We start from the raw sequence: 14,637 nt of genomic DNA on the forward strand, positions 1-14,637 counted from the left end.
ACTCAACCCCACATTCTCATGAAAAAGTGTTTTCCAAACTACCCTTATTACTGATATCAACATCTCCACTACTCAGCTCCAGCTTTCTCATGATTTGAACAATCCCTAGCAAAATGTCCTACTTCCTTGCACCGAAAACAAATAACTTTCGGCATGTCTTGAGGCTTCTTCGTGATGGTGCCTGCCTTGAGTTCCTTGCTTCCTTTCGAGACAATCATTGGCATAATGCCCGACGTTCTTACATTCAAAACAGGTAATATGACTCTTGTCCCTCTTTGTAGAAATTGGGTTGTTCTGAGGGTGTCTTTGTTTTCTCTTCCTGGTTTTCTTCGTTCTGATCAAACATTCTATTCCCCGTGGATCAAACTCCACTGCTTCTGTCGGGACGTATCCCAGATACTCTTTTCTTTCCTTGGTGCAATACTGTGAAAAATGTCCTTCTTCTCCACATGAATAATAGGCATTGGAGTAAAATCTGTTGAGGCTTTCTCCATCAGGGTCTTCAACACTTTCCTTAATCACAGGTTCTTTCATAACTTCTCGGAGGGCTTATTTCATTCCTTCCTCCTGCTTCCAAATAGTTGGGGGGGTAAATGTGACACTGAGCTGGGTAGTGGGTGGTTCCTTCACACAAGAAACAAGTCACCTGACTAGTGTGGCATTCCTCAGCTGGGTGTTTCTCCTCACAATGAGGGCATCCATCCTTGTGTTTCTCCTGGGTGTGTCCTATTTCTCCGCAAATCTTGCAGGCACAAGGTTTATTTCTTGGGGTATCATGGTGCTTCTGGATAAGACGAGATCTTGTCAGAGTCTTCTTGAATTATTCCCAAGTCCTTGCTCCATTCCATCCCTCTATAGCTTGATGCATCCGCCACCATGTTGCAGCACTTCCTTCAAAGTACTGAAGAGCGTACGATACTTCATTCTTCCTTGAAATCAAATTGCTCCCGAAGTGATTCTCCATGTTCTGAATGCATAGCTCTGCTCCCGACTGGGTTTTCGGTCCAGAGAATACCAGTCCAACTTCATTCATCATCTACTGGGTCCAAGGGTTTTAGGGTGAGATAAGAGAGGGGTGGGGAGGGATACACACAATACAAACAATAGTTTTGAAAATGGGTTTTATTTGTGGCTGTCATAAAAACATCAAACAAATGAAAGCTCACAAATCGTCGCATCTAACGTAAGTATATAACAGGGGTTTGGTCTTCTAAAATTCAAATAAATCTTTAGAGTCTTCAGATTCTTCGAGTCTCCAGAGTCTTCACCTGTTGTAGCTTCAAATATTCTAATGCATGGTCAAATCATGTTTACTCTGAAATGGTCATTGGTTCTCTGATATCTTGTCCTTCTTGGAGCGGCTTTAGTTGATCCTTCGTGTGGTCAAAAGGGAAAAGGGGTATATTCTAACTATTTGAGGTAAGAGAGGATATTTTATAAAACCAGAAAAGATAACAAGTAAGGGATGTTTTTTCAAAATAAATTTTTTGAGATTTCATGTCTTGGGTCTTTCCGATTTCTAGGGTCACGTCCTACAGTCAACATGTGCTCTGATACCATATCTGTAGCGACCTGACCTCAGACGGTCAAGCCTCTGTGTATCTGTGCCATCCCTGGATCGGTATGCTGGCACACACAGTACATCAATGTATATATCAAAGTGCAATCACATGTATAAATAACGTAAAACTGATATATACCTCATAAGTCTCAGCGGAAACAAACAATCGGGTGTGGAGTCCCATCAACGCCATCGGCAAGTTGAGTGTAGACCGTAACCTTGTATCATAACTCTTACTTGTCGAATAAATATCTGCAACATGATACGTTGCAGCCGTGTAGGTCAGTAGATTGAATGTACCGACAAGATCACAATAAGAGAAAACAAATGATAAACTATACTATATGCAATATGGCTTTGTGGCTCTGTAACTGAGTTTTGTTTGCATAAAAGCTGGTTTTATTTTCCCTACATCAAAGGAATTAACCGGAGTCTGTACTACGGAGTTTTCTATCATGACATGGTTCCGCCAACCGATGTCCCATAGCCCAAATCATCATAATTTGCCCACAATTAAGTTATCAGTCCGGTGTTGAGAGTTCTGAGATAGATCCAAGTCCAGAGGCTCAAATTGTCCGTAACCGGGGACATGGCTAATCGATTAGGTTTTAACCCTCTGCAGAGGTTTGTACACTTTACCCGCAAGATTCGATCCCTCTTTTTACATTCTCGTACTTCAGGTTGTTTGAGAACAAGACGATCGAAACATGGTCTTCCGAAGAGTTCCCCTGACCACTGTCCGGTGCTCATCCAATCCTACCGTAGTTCTACATCTGCTAGCACCATCCCAGCCAGAGTCACCACTAAGGTCAACCAAGCCAGAGCCCATAATGACTTGCGGTTGCACAGGTAAGCTTCCGGGCATGAAGTATTCTTCCGTCTCTTTGAGTCTGGGTGAAGCTTTCCGCAAGATGTCATGGCGCTTCTCCATCCATCCCGGCCAACCACTGGTTTCTCCAGGGTGCCCGTCAACCGTCCTTCACCCAGTAGTGTGTATTGAATTCTTGTCTCGAGTCTCGAAATCTTGAGGAGTCCTGAAGATGCAGTCCTTGCCGATGCCATCATGAAGTTGTCACCATTGACATAGAGTCCTTCTTCACACCACTCTCATGCACTCATACCAAACCCCGTCTACTATAGCGTAGCATTAAAACTATGTAACGTCCCGGGTTTGGTAACAGGGAGATGGATTTCTACCTCATGCATTCTACTCAACTATAAGATTCAATAAAACTACTAGAGGGATTGTTGAAAGGGTTCTACTACATGCACATAAACATAGGTATGGAAAACATGGTCAAAGTGAACTTGCCTGGTATTACTTGATGAAGATAATAACGCTCTCGAAATCTTTTGTCGGAGTAATGGGCCACAGGTAGGCCAACCCGAGCCCCAGAACCTTTCAAGACATTGGGGCAGGCTGCGCCCCTCAAGACCCCAGGACGAAGAGCCGCTTTCTGAGGAGTCGACGGCAAGATGGCCGACTGCCCACTCACGGCCGAGTCCCAGGGACGACTTCAGGATAAAGCCGACTCCCAACTGGTGACTTCCAGAGAAGCCGGCTTTGGGGAGTCGACCTGTGACTCCAACAAACCCCATGACCTCATCAAAGGGGACAGGGCAGGGGCGTGGCTACAGCGAAGCCCACCCCCGCCCCTTACCAAGGGCAAGCATGGCCACAGCACGCCGTACCCTGGAAGATCTCCGTGCGGCGTGGCACTGTTGCCATGCCGGCCCTGACATCAGCACCACAGGGCCGAAACCTGCACCCACGACGGCTTGTCTGTACGGCCTAGAGGCAGCAGGCCCCACCAGTCAGTGAGACCTCAGGAGACGGCAGGAGAACCACCAGTCGGACCCGTCGGGAGTCGGCCGAGCCCTCCCCGGGGCCCATGCGCCATTAATCAAGATGTGATGGGGAGTGACGACAGTGATCGCCCGCCGGGCGGCGGGGCTGTCGCCACGACCTCATGATCAAGCCCGCGTCATCAGAAGCACGGCTACAGTAATCAGCAGCCGACAAGACCCGCCCGCGGCGGACGCGGCCTGTCGGCTCCGTACCAGGCCAGTCGGCGGGGCCCGCCAGTTGGCGGGCCCCAGCGGTCGGCAGAGAAGACGGAGGCCAGAGGCACTGACAGCTGGGCCCGCGTCCAGCCAGATTACCATTGTACCCCTGGGGGGTAGGCCTATATAAACCCCCCAGGGCACCCATGCAAAGGGTTGGAACCCATTAGCTCTAGGCCAGATCATATAGAAGGGAGAGAGCTAGCCTTGCCCTCTCCTACCTCCAAGAAACAGCTCAAGGAGCAACCGTGTAAACACTTTGCCATAGTGACCATGCGGAGACCCCGCAGAGCAGCAGTAGGGGTATTATCTCCTCGGAGAGCCCTGAAGCTGGGTAAGATTCGCCTGCGTGCATGTCTTTGCCTCATCCTGTTTCCACGCACCGGTGACGTTCTACTCGCCCCCACCATGATAAGCCATCCTTTGGCATATGTCGCACCAAAACCCCGACATTTGGCGCCCACCGTGGGGCCTGGTGCACCGCGCCCGGAGACCTGTTCTGGACGGGAACCCTTTTTCTCCCTGGAGATCGCAGCCAGCCAGGCACGCCAGACGGAGTTTGCACCGACGCGCTAAGCGGCGTTGAGATCGCCTGCGCGGCCAGCTCCTTGGCCGAACTTGTCGGCGAGGTCCGCCTCTCCGACGAACCTGCGTCCAACGCAGGCACGGGCGGCCCCGAGAACCTCCTCGTGGGCCTCCTCCATCAACTCCACGTTTTTGGCGAGCCTGCCGTAGACTTGGAGTCCATAGGCTCCATCGACCTGATGCTAGTCGACTCTGACACCGCGTCGCTCGACGCGTTCCCCACCAATGTGGTGGTCTACGACGAACCTCTCCCTCGCGTGGAGAGCAACGGAAGCACCGTCACCGAGGTGCTAGTCACCAGTCATGACGAGCTCCCGGCGGAGGAGCGCACGACTCACTCGGCGCGGTGCTGCAAGACCTAACTGCGGCCATTCCGAAAGACGCTGATGCAGAGACGTTGGAGGCGCACCGCCTTCAGCTCGTTGAAGGCGCGAAGAAGCTGGCCAGCATGAGGCGCTTGTCAGAAGCCTACCAGCGCGAGATGGATCGCGCCGTCAGCGGATCGCCGGCCCCGGCGGGGCCCAGCTGCCTTGGCACGGTCCAGCAGCGCGGCATAGCCATCGCCAACCTGTTTGGGGCAAGCCGCCCTGTGTACGCTACACCAGCGGAGAACATCCGAGCCGCCCAGGCAGCGGCGGATGAGCTGGACAATTTCGAGGGCGAAGAACGCCGCCTCATGATGGAGCGAGTCCAGCGGCTCCTCGACGCGGCCGCCGCGCAGAACGAGGCCGGCTGCCGTGCAGAGGCGCCGCAGCGGCCAAACGACGACCTTCACCGAGATCAAGGCGCGATGTCTCGGACGCTGACTGGCGGCGCCCAAGGAAGAAGAGGCAAGGAGCCGGCTGTCAGCCACAGTGGGACTCGCATTACCATACAGCGCGACCGAGACGGCCGCCCGAGAGCAACGGAACGACGGGACGACTGTCCGCCTCCCCCTTCCCGCAAGGAGAGGCGAGTCTCCCCGCCGCCTGTTGACCATCCGACTCTCGGCGACCGCCTTGGCCGCCGAGAGGGTGTTGGAGAGAATGACGCCCGCCACCGGATCGACCGACTTCACCGATCCTTAGCGCTGGAAGAAGAAGACGAGTTGGGTCCGCCTTGTTTCGGGCCCCGCATTTGGGACGAACCCTTTCCCAGAGGGTTCACGCTCCCAAGAGACACGCCCAAGTATACCGGCTCCGTGAAGCCGGAAGACTGGCTAGTCGACTACTCCACGGCTGTCAGCATAGCAAACGGCAACAAGCATGTCGCTGTAAAGTACGTTCCGCTCATGCTCCAGGGCACGGCCCGGACATGGCTGAACAGCCTAAAGCCCCGCAGCATCAACAGCTGGGTCGACTTCACCGAAGCATTCGTTCGCAACTTCACCAGCACGTACAAGCGTCCTCCCAAGCCTCGTCAACTCTCCTTGTGCGTGCAAGGCCCCGACGAGTCGACTCGCGATTACCTCACACGTTGGGCCGAGCTTCGGAACTCCTGTGAGGGCGTGCACGAGGTGCAGGCCATCGAGTACTTCATAGCCGGGTGCAGAGAAGGCACCCTCCTCAAGCACAAGCTCCTTTGCGACGAGCCAGAAACTCTCGACGAGCTACTGATCATAGCGGACAAGTACGCCACGGCCGACTCCTCCATGAAGGCGGAGATTCAAATCAGCACAACTGGCAAAGTGGCTCCTCAAGCTCCAAGAACTCCAGCGGCAGACGCCAGCCGGCGACAACAGCAGGGCGACCACAAGCGCAAGGTCCCGCAGCCGGCAGGTCGCGACCGTTGAAGCCCAGCAGCCAGATGAGCAGCCCCCGCCCAAGCAACAGAAAGGCAGCAAGCCAAACTGGTTGCCGGCCTTCTCCTATGAGCAGACTTGGATGGACCTTGCAAGTTCCATAGCGGCGCGAAGCCGTCGAATCACACCACCCGGAAGTGCCACTGGCTCACCAGGATCGCCAAGGGAGACGGCCTCCTGCCTCCCCCGCCTGCTGGGCAGCCGCCGCCCCAGCAGCCGGCTGTCAGGCCAGTCAGCGCGGTACAAGACGAATAACCTGATGAGCACAGAGCCTACATGGTGTTCACCAGCGTGGCTGATGATCGACGCAGCAGGCGGCTGCAGCGACAAGAGGTGAATGCAGTAGCATCGGAGACGCCAGAGTTCATGCACTGGTCCGAGAAGCCCATCAGCTGGAGCAGGGCTGACCACCCAGAAGTGATGCCGAGTCCGGGCTCCTATGCCTTGGTCCTGGACGCCACCTTTGCTACAGATAGACGAGCCGCGCGTTTTTCGCGAGTTCTGATAAACAGAGGCAGCAGCATCAATATCCTGTACAAGGACACCATGGAGAAGTTAGGAATCAAGCAAAGACAGCTTCAGAACAGCCGAACTGTGTTCCACGACATTGTTCCTGGGCTTTCCTGCTCGCCAATCGGCAAGATCCTGATGGACGTCCTCTTTGGAGACAAAGATCACTTCCGTAGAGAGTCTGTTTGGTTTGAGGTGGTGGACCTTGAGAGCCCATACCATGCGCTACTTGGCCGACCTGCCTTGGCCAAGTTCATGGCGGTCCCCCACTACGCCTTCCTCAAGATGAAGATGCCCAGTTCCAGCGGAATTCTGACTGTGGCTGGCGACTACCGGAAGTCGTCTGCTTGCGCGGCTGAGAGCAGTCGGCTGGCCGAGTCCCTGGTAATTGCGGCCGAGAAGCGGCTCCTTGAGCGAGTTGTGGCAATGGCCGGCAAGCAGCCTGAGGTATTGCCCAACCCAAAAGAGTCGGAGGATGAGGGTTCATTCAAGTCGGCCAAAGAGACAAAGAAGATACCCTTGGATCCGGAGCACCCAGAGAGGTACGCCGTCGTAGGGGCAAACCTCGACAGCAAATAGGAAGGCGAGCTCGTCGATTTCCTCCGTGAGAATCGGGACATCTTCGCATGGTCCCCCAAAGACATGCCAGGTGTACCGACGGAATTCGCCAAGCACAAGTTACATGTCCGATCTGATGCAAAGCCGGTCAGGCAGCCCCTACGCCGCCTATCAGAAGAGAAGAGAAGAGTTGTCGGAGAAGAGATAGCCCGACTCCTAGCAGCCGGCTTCATTATGGAAGTGTTCTTTCCAGAATGGCTAGCAAATCCGGTCCTGGTACTGAAGAAGAACAAGCAGTGGCGAATGTGTATTGACTACACGAGCCTCAACAAGGCCTGCCCCAAGGACCCATTTGCTCTACCAAGAATCGATCAGGTGATAGACTCCACAGCCGGATGCGAGCTGTTGAGTTTTTTGGATGCATACTCAGGATAACACCAGATCAAGCTGAACCCAGCTGACAGACTGAAGACCGCCTTCATCACGCCGTTTGGAGCCTTTTGCTACCTCACCATGACGTTCGGCTTAAGGAATGCCGGCGCCACCTTTCAGCGTTGCATGCAGAAGTGCCTCCTCAAGCAGCTCGGCAGGAACGCCCACGTCTACGTAGACGACGTGGTGGTGAAGACGGAAAAGCGTGGAACACTACTGGAAGACCTCAAGGGGACTTTTGAGAACCTGCGCCGATTCCAGATCAAGCTCAACCCCAAAAAGTGTGTCTTCGGAGTACCAGCCAGCCAGCTCCTTGGCTTCCTGGTCTCTGAACGCGGCATAGAATGCAACCCAGTAAAGATCAAGGCCATTGAGAGAATGGAGGTACCCAGGCGACTGCTGGATGTGCAAAAGTTCACCGGTTGCTTGGCGTCCATCAGCCGATTCATCTGTCGGCTGGGCGAGAAAGCTCTCCCCTTATACCAACTCATGAAGAAGACCACTTTTTTCGAGTGGAACCACAAGGCGGACGAAGCTTTTCTCCAGTCGAAAAAGATGCTGACTACTCCACCCGTCCTGGCGGCTCCGACCCCCAAGGAACCTATGCTCCTGTACATCGCCGCCACCAGCCGGGTGGTCAGCACGGCCATTGTAGTGTAACACAAGGAGGAAGGCAAGGCACTACCTATCCAGAGACCGGTATATTACCTAAGCGAAGTACTGTCGACCTCCAAGCAGAACTACCCCCACTACCAGAAGATGTGCTATGGCGTACACTTTGCTGCCAAGAAATTGAAGCCTTACTTTCAAGAGCATCCAATCACGGTGGTCTGCACGGCCCCACTTGCCGAGATCATTGGTAGCAGAGATGCTTCGGGCCGAGTGGCCAAGTGGGCCATAGAGCTGGCTCCTTACACCATCCACTACCAGCCCCGCACCACTATCAAGTCACAAGCACTGGCCGACTTCCTTATCGACTGGGCCGAGACCCAGTACCTACCTCCAGCGCCTGATTCCACCCATTGGCGGATGCATTTCGACGGCTCCAAGATGCGCACTGGCTTGGGAGCCAGCGTCGTCCTCACCTCTCCCAAAGGCGACAAGCTCAAATACGCGCTGCAAATCCACTTTGCCACCTCCAACAACGTCGCCGAGTACGAGGCGCTCATTCACGGGCTCCGGCTTGCCAAAGAACTTGGCATCCGCCGGATCTTGTGTTATGGCGACTCGGACTTAGTGGTCCAGCAATCATCTGGCAACTGGGACGTGAAAGATGCAAACATGGCGAGTTACTGTTTCCTCGTGCAGCAACTCAGCGGGTATTTCGAAGGGTGCGAGTTTCTCCATGTGCCAAGAAACGACAACGACCAAGCAGATGCCTTGGCACGAATCGGCTCTACCCGCCAAGCAATACCATCTGGCGTCGCCCTTCAGCGCCTCTTCAAGCCGTCTCTCAAGCCTTCACCAGAATTCGACTCCATTTTTGTGCCGGCTCCTCCCGAAGACGTCGGATCTGACTCCAGAGCTCCGGTAGTCGGTACGAGGATTTTGGCGGAAGACTCCAAAGCTGCCACAGTCGAACCAGGCCCGGGGACTGTGGTAGCGGACTTGAAGACTCCAGAACTCGGTCCAAGGGCCGCGCCAATCGGCCTGGGGACTTCATTAACCCAGCAAGCGGTTGTTGACTCCAACCCGCCGCCTCCCAGCCCAACCGCCCTCGTCCAAATTGCAGTTCTGGCAGTCGAAGAAATAGCAGCACCCTCATGGGCCCAGCCCATCCTCAAATTCCTGGTGAACAAAGAGCTGCCGACTGATGAGACCTCAGCTCGGCAAATACAACACCAGGCGGCAGCCTACACCATAGTCAATAGAGAGTTGGTCAGGCGCAGCGTCACTGGTGTCTACCAGCGCTGCGTAGACCCAGAGCAAGGCCAAGAGATTCTCAAAGACATCCATCAAGGCGAGTGCGGCCACCATGCGGCTTCAAGAGCACTCGTCGCCAAAGTATTTCGACACGGTTTCTTCTGGCCAACTGCCTTGGAAGAGGCCAAGGAGTTGGTCCAAAAATGCAAAGGGTGCCAGAAGTTCAGCTCCAAGCCGCACCAGCCAGCTTCTGCACTCAAGACCATCCCCATTGCCTGGCCTTTCGTAGTTTGGGGTCTAGACATGGTGGGACCATTCAAGACAGCACGAGGTGGCTTAGCTCACTTACTTGTCGCAGTGGACAAGTTCACCAAGTGGATAGAAGCGAAGCCAATCAAGAAGCTAAATGGTCCAACTACCGTGACTTTCATCGCTGATATCACAATTCGGTACAGCATACCACATAGCATCATCACCGACAACGGCACAAATTTCGCCAAAGGCGCCTTGGCCCGTTTCTGCGCGACACAAGGCATCCGACTGGACTTAGCGTCCGTTGCCCATACGCAGTCAAACGGCCAGGTGGAGCGAGCAAACGGCCTCATCCTGTCCGGCATCATGCTTCGGCTGATCGAGCCTCTGGAGCGCTCGGCTGGCTGCTGGCTCGACGAGCTGCCAGCCGTCCTCTGGAGTCTGCGCACGACTCCAAACAAGTCAACCGGCTTCACTCCCTTCTTCCTCGTCTACGGTGCCAAAGCCGTCATCCCAATGGACATAGAGTTCGACTCCCCACGAGTCACCATGTACACCAAGGAGGAAGCAGAAGAAGCACGACAAGACGGCGTCGATCTGCTGGAAGAGGGCCGGCTATTGGCACTCAGCCGGTCCAGCATCTACCAGCAGAGCCTGTGCCGATACCACAGCAGGAAGGTCAGGCCAAGATCTTTCCAAGAAGGCGACCTTGTGCTCCGGCTGATCCAGCGAACAGCCGGCCAGCACAAGCTGTCGGCGCCTTGGGAAGGCCCTTTCATCATCAGCAAAGTACTGGGCAACGATTCCTACTACTTGATTGATGCTCAGAAGCCCCGAGCACGCAAGAGGGACGACTCCGGCAAGGAGATAGAGCGGCCATGGAATGCAAATCTGCTCTGAAGATTTTACAGTTGATGCAGTATGTACCACACTACCTTTTGTATTAAAGTACCAAGACTTCGGGCCCCCCGAGACGAGCTCGGGGACTGCCCTCTTTTGTCTGTATGATAAAAAATTATGCCTACAAGTATATTACTCTTTGTCATACCGCTTGGCACCGGGCTCGACAAGTCGACCCGGGGACTTGCCGCCTTGCACTATGAAATGCTTCCTGCAGCCAGACAAGTAGTGTGTAACACCTAAACCGTCTTCTGTCAGAAGCCGCAGCTCGCAGAGAGACTATACAGTGGACAGAGGTAAGGTAGAACGGGCGTTCGCATGAAAAATGGTTAAGGACTCAAAGCATAAAACATAGCTCAAGACGGCTTCCAGCCTTTTTGCAAACCGACTCTCGAATAGTCGGATTGCCGCCTTCTATTCAACTTGCTCAGAAACTCTTAAAATGGCTAAGTACTTGCTTTCCCAAAGTAGCCAAGCACTTGATCCAGCGACAGTCCGCAGAGCGGCTGTCCGATTGGCAAGGCAGGCAACTAAGAGAAAGCGGCAAACGAAAAAAGGCCAAAAGAGCAATGAGCAAGAAAATATAGAACTCGGATAAATATATTTACATAACATAGGCCCTTGGCCAAATTTTCGAGCAGAGGTTCAAAATACACCCCACGGGTAGAATTGTGTGAATTAACAAGTTCTTCAAAGACTACTGAAGCAGACAAAACAAAGATACAGCGGCAGCTTAGGAAGCAGCAGACGGATTCTGAGGGTCGGAGGAGGCGCCAGCGTCAGGCGTCGGGGCGGCCGGCTGGCTAGTCTCGGCTTGATCGCCTCCGGCGGCAGTCGGGTCGGTCGCACGCGGCTCGTTGCTGGAGGCACGGTCGAGCTGAGGCTGGCCGACTGCTCCGTCTTCTGGTGCCTCCGTCTCGCCTCCGTCCTCCGCCTCGCCTTCCTCCTCGACGCTGGAGCCAATCACCTCCGCCGAGTCCTCGCCGTAGTCTGGGTTCATCCCAAACCACTCTGGTGGTACCTCCTCGCCGTCTTCAGACCGCTCGGGGACGAAGATGCTGGTGTCGGTGTACTCGGCGATCGCCGCAGCACGCTTGACGAGGGCATCTTCCATAGCTGCCAGCTCCGGCTGAGCCTCCGACCGAAGCGTGGCAAGCCGGTCTAGATCCAGCCCCGGATACCATGCCTTGACGAACTCCAAGGCCCAGCGCGCTCCAGCTCGGGCCGAAGAACCCTTCTAGGCCTCAAGACGACCAGCCGCGACCTCTAGCCAATCGGCTGTCAGGCTGGGGGTGCGCGGAGCCTGCATGTCCGGCCACAGGGCGGCAATCGCCTCGGCACCAACACGTTGAAGCCGGCGCAGCATCCGGTGAGGCGGCCGAAGGCGAGCCTCGATGCTCAGGATGTGCTCGTCAAGAGTTCGGAGGGCGTCGGCGGCAATCTCTGCGCCCTCCGCCCTCCGACCTTCTCGGTCAGCCTCGATGGCTTCGATGGCGGCCTGCAAGTGCCCAGGAAAGAAGTCTGCAAAGACAAGAAGAAACAAAGAAGCAAGTCAAAAACCAGGAGTCGGCACAACTTAAATCGGCAGCTCGAAGAAAGAAAGTAAAAAGAAACTCACCATCAACGATGTCTTCAATCTCATGGAAGCCGGAGGCCAGCATCGCCTCCTTGTCAGACCAGGAGGAGCGCTCGCTTGCGAACTCGGCCAGAAGGGCGGTCTCCGTCTCCTCCACCTCCCTCTGCGTCTTCACAAGAAGCTCCTTCTGATCTGCCAATTGAGTGGCCAGCAGATCGCGCTCCGTGGCGAGCTTGCTGCACTCCTCCTCATAGGCGCGCAAAGCGGAGTTGGCGTCGCTCAGCTGCTATTGAAGAGTAGCGTTGGCTCCTGAAAAGAAGGAAGAAAGAAGGCGTTAAGTCATCAGGTAAAAAAGGTCGCCGGGGAGATCCGGCCCAACTGCTCAGCAGTCGGCCCGAATCTCAGGGACTATAGCCCACGGGTGCGCCAGCGCGCCCCCGCAAAGAAGGAAAAAGACTTACTCCGGCTCTCCAACAAATCGGCGGTCCGCTTGCCCAGCTCTTCAACGTTATGGTTGAAGGCAGTGATGCGGAGGTTGTGGTAATCCTGTGTCAAGCATTTCAGAGAAAAAGTCAATACCCAGAGTTCATCAATTGGAGTTCCGGGCCGCCTGCTCAGCAGCCAACCCGAAACTCGGGGACTACACCCAGTGGGTGCGCTGGCGTGCCCCCACAGAGAGGAACAAGAAAACAAAGACCAAAGGAAAAAACATACCCGGACGGCTGCCCGCGACGCTAGGTACGCCTTGGTGCAATTCTGGAGAGCGCCGCCCTCCGCACGAAGCTTCGCCTGGATGTCCAGAAGCGCCTGGTTCAGCGGCCCTGTGCCGCCTCCTCGCACCCACCCAATGGGCGCGACGCTCGTCGCTTCGGCGTCTGGGATCGCTGAGCTGGCGGTGCCGGCTTCCACGGGGCGGGGTGCCGAAGTCGCCTTCTCCAGACGGCGGCACGTTGGCGAGCTGACTTGGAGGAGTAGCCTCGCCACGGCCTCGTCTTCGGTCGGCGGCACCGGAGGGTCCGCTGGCTGCTTGCCTTGCGCACCTTCTGACGGCGGCGGAGGCGGCGGCGGAACGTTCACGTCCGGCGTAGAGGGGTCGCCGCCTTCCCTCTCCACGATAGGGTTCTCTCCGCCGGCTTCTCCAGTCTGCCCCGTGAACTCCGGAGGCGGCGGCGTGGAGTTCAACAGGGTGACGAACACCGCTGACTGGCGGCGTGCGGCTTCCTCAGCCTGCCGCTTCGTCGCGGCGGCGGCTTCGGCCTCCGCTAGTTTTTTCTTGGCGGAGGCCTCCGCCCTGTCGGCCTCCGCCTTCTCCAGGCGGAGGGCCTCTTCTTCATTGCGCTTCTCCTGCGCATTCCGCTCCGTCGCCTCCCGGAGGTCAGCAGCGGGGTCAATCCGCCGAGTGGTGGCGGACATCTCCGTTGACCCCATGACGGAGGCGGCGGTGACCCTCTCAAGAGTGAGGGGAGCCCTGAAGCAAGAGGAGCAAGCGAAGACTCAGAAAAAGTCACAAAGAAAGAATAAAGCTTTGAAGATAGAATACTCACGCGGAGACCAATGGCAGCTTCTTCACTTCCTTACGGAAGTGGATGGCCTTCGCAGCCGCCTCGTCCCGCTGGGTCGCCGCAGCCGAGCCCTTGGGCTTCTCCGGCCGACTGCCGAACAAGGTCGGCATGGCCCTACGCTTCTTCCCGCCACCTGGAGCGCCCGGCGCGGCAGAAGAGCCCGCGCCAGGCTGGCTGGCTCCTAGCCGATGGCGAGGGGCGACTTCTCCCTCGACGTCGTCGTCAGGCCAGTCGGCGAAAGTGGCCGAAGGCCTGAAGTCGCCTGCTGTTCCTCCTCCTCCCTCGGCATAGTCTTCCAGAGCCGCCGCCCCCAGATCGGGGTCCTCGACGTCGCTCTCCGCCCGGTCGAGGAACTCGCGGGCCGGCCCCGAGGTGCCGGCTGGCGGGTGGAGGAGGGGATTCTGACCAAAGCTGACTGGTCAAAACAAACTCGGCAAGAAAGAAGACAGTCCAAAGAAAGAAAGGAAAGGAAACTCACCACGGGCGGGGGGTTGGTGCGGGAGTACGGCTCCTTGCCGAACCGCCAATCCTCCAGGAGCTTGCTGTCCGAGAGGTAGTTCACCATGAAGGCCACCTCTTCGTGAGGCATGTCCTTAGTGCACATCCGACTCGGGTCACGGTGCCCGCTCATCTGGCATATCATGTGGGGGCGGCCTTGGAGTGGGAGAACTCGGCGCGCCACGAAGGCGGCGAGCAGGTCTGGACCAGTCAAACCCTCCGACTGCGTCAGCACTTGGAGTCGCCTGATGGCGCCGGCTCCCGCAGGCGTCAGCGACTTGGCCCGGTATGACCAGTTGGGCAGTCGCCCAGCCGGCGGGCCGGCTTCGAAAGCCGGTAGGTTGACCTAGTCCCCCCTCGTGGAGGCATTCCCGACGTAGAAGTAGGATATCTTCCACATCTTCACCGACTTTATCAGCGAGATGGAGGGGAAGGGATTGTCGGCCCCCGACCTTCGCACAACGATGAAAGCGCCGCACTGAGCCGGCACGCCCGC

Source organism: Triticum urartu, chromosome 7, assembly GCF_003073215.2.
Source record: "Triticum urartu cultivar G1812 chromosome 7, Tu2.1, whole genome shotgun sequence".
NCBI lineage: Eukaryota > Viridiplantae > Streptophyta > Magnoliopsida > Poales > Poaceae > Triticum > Triticum urartu.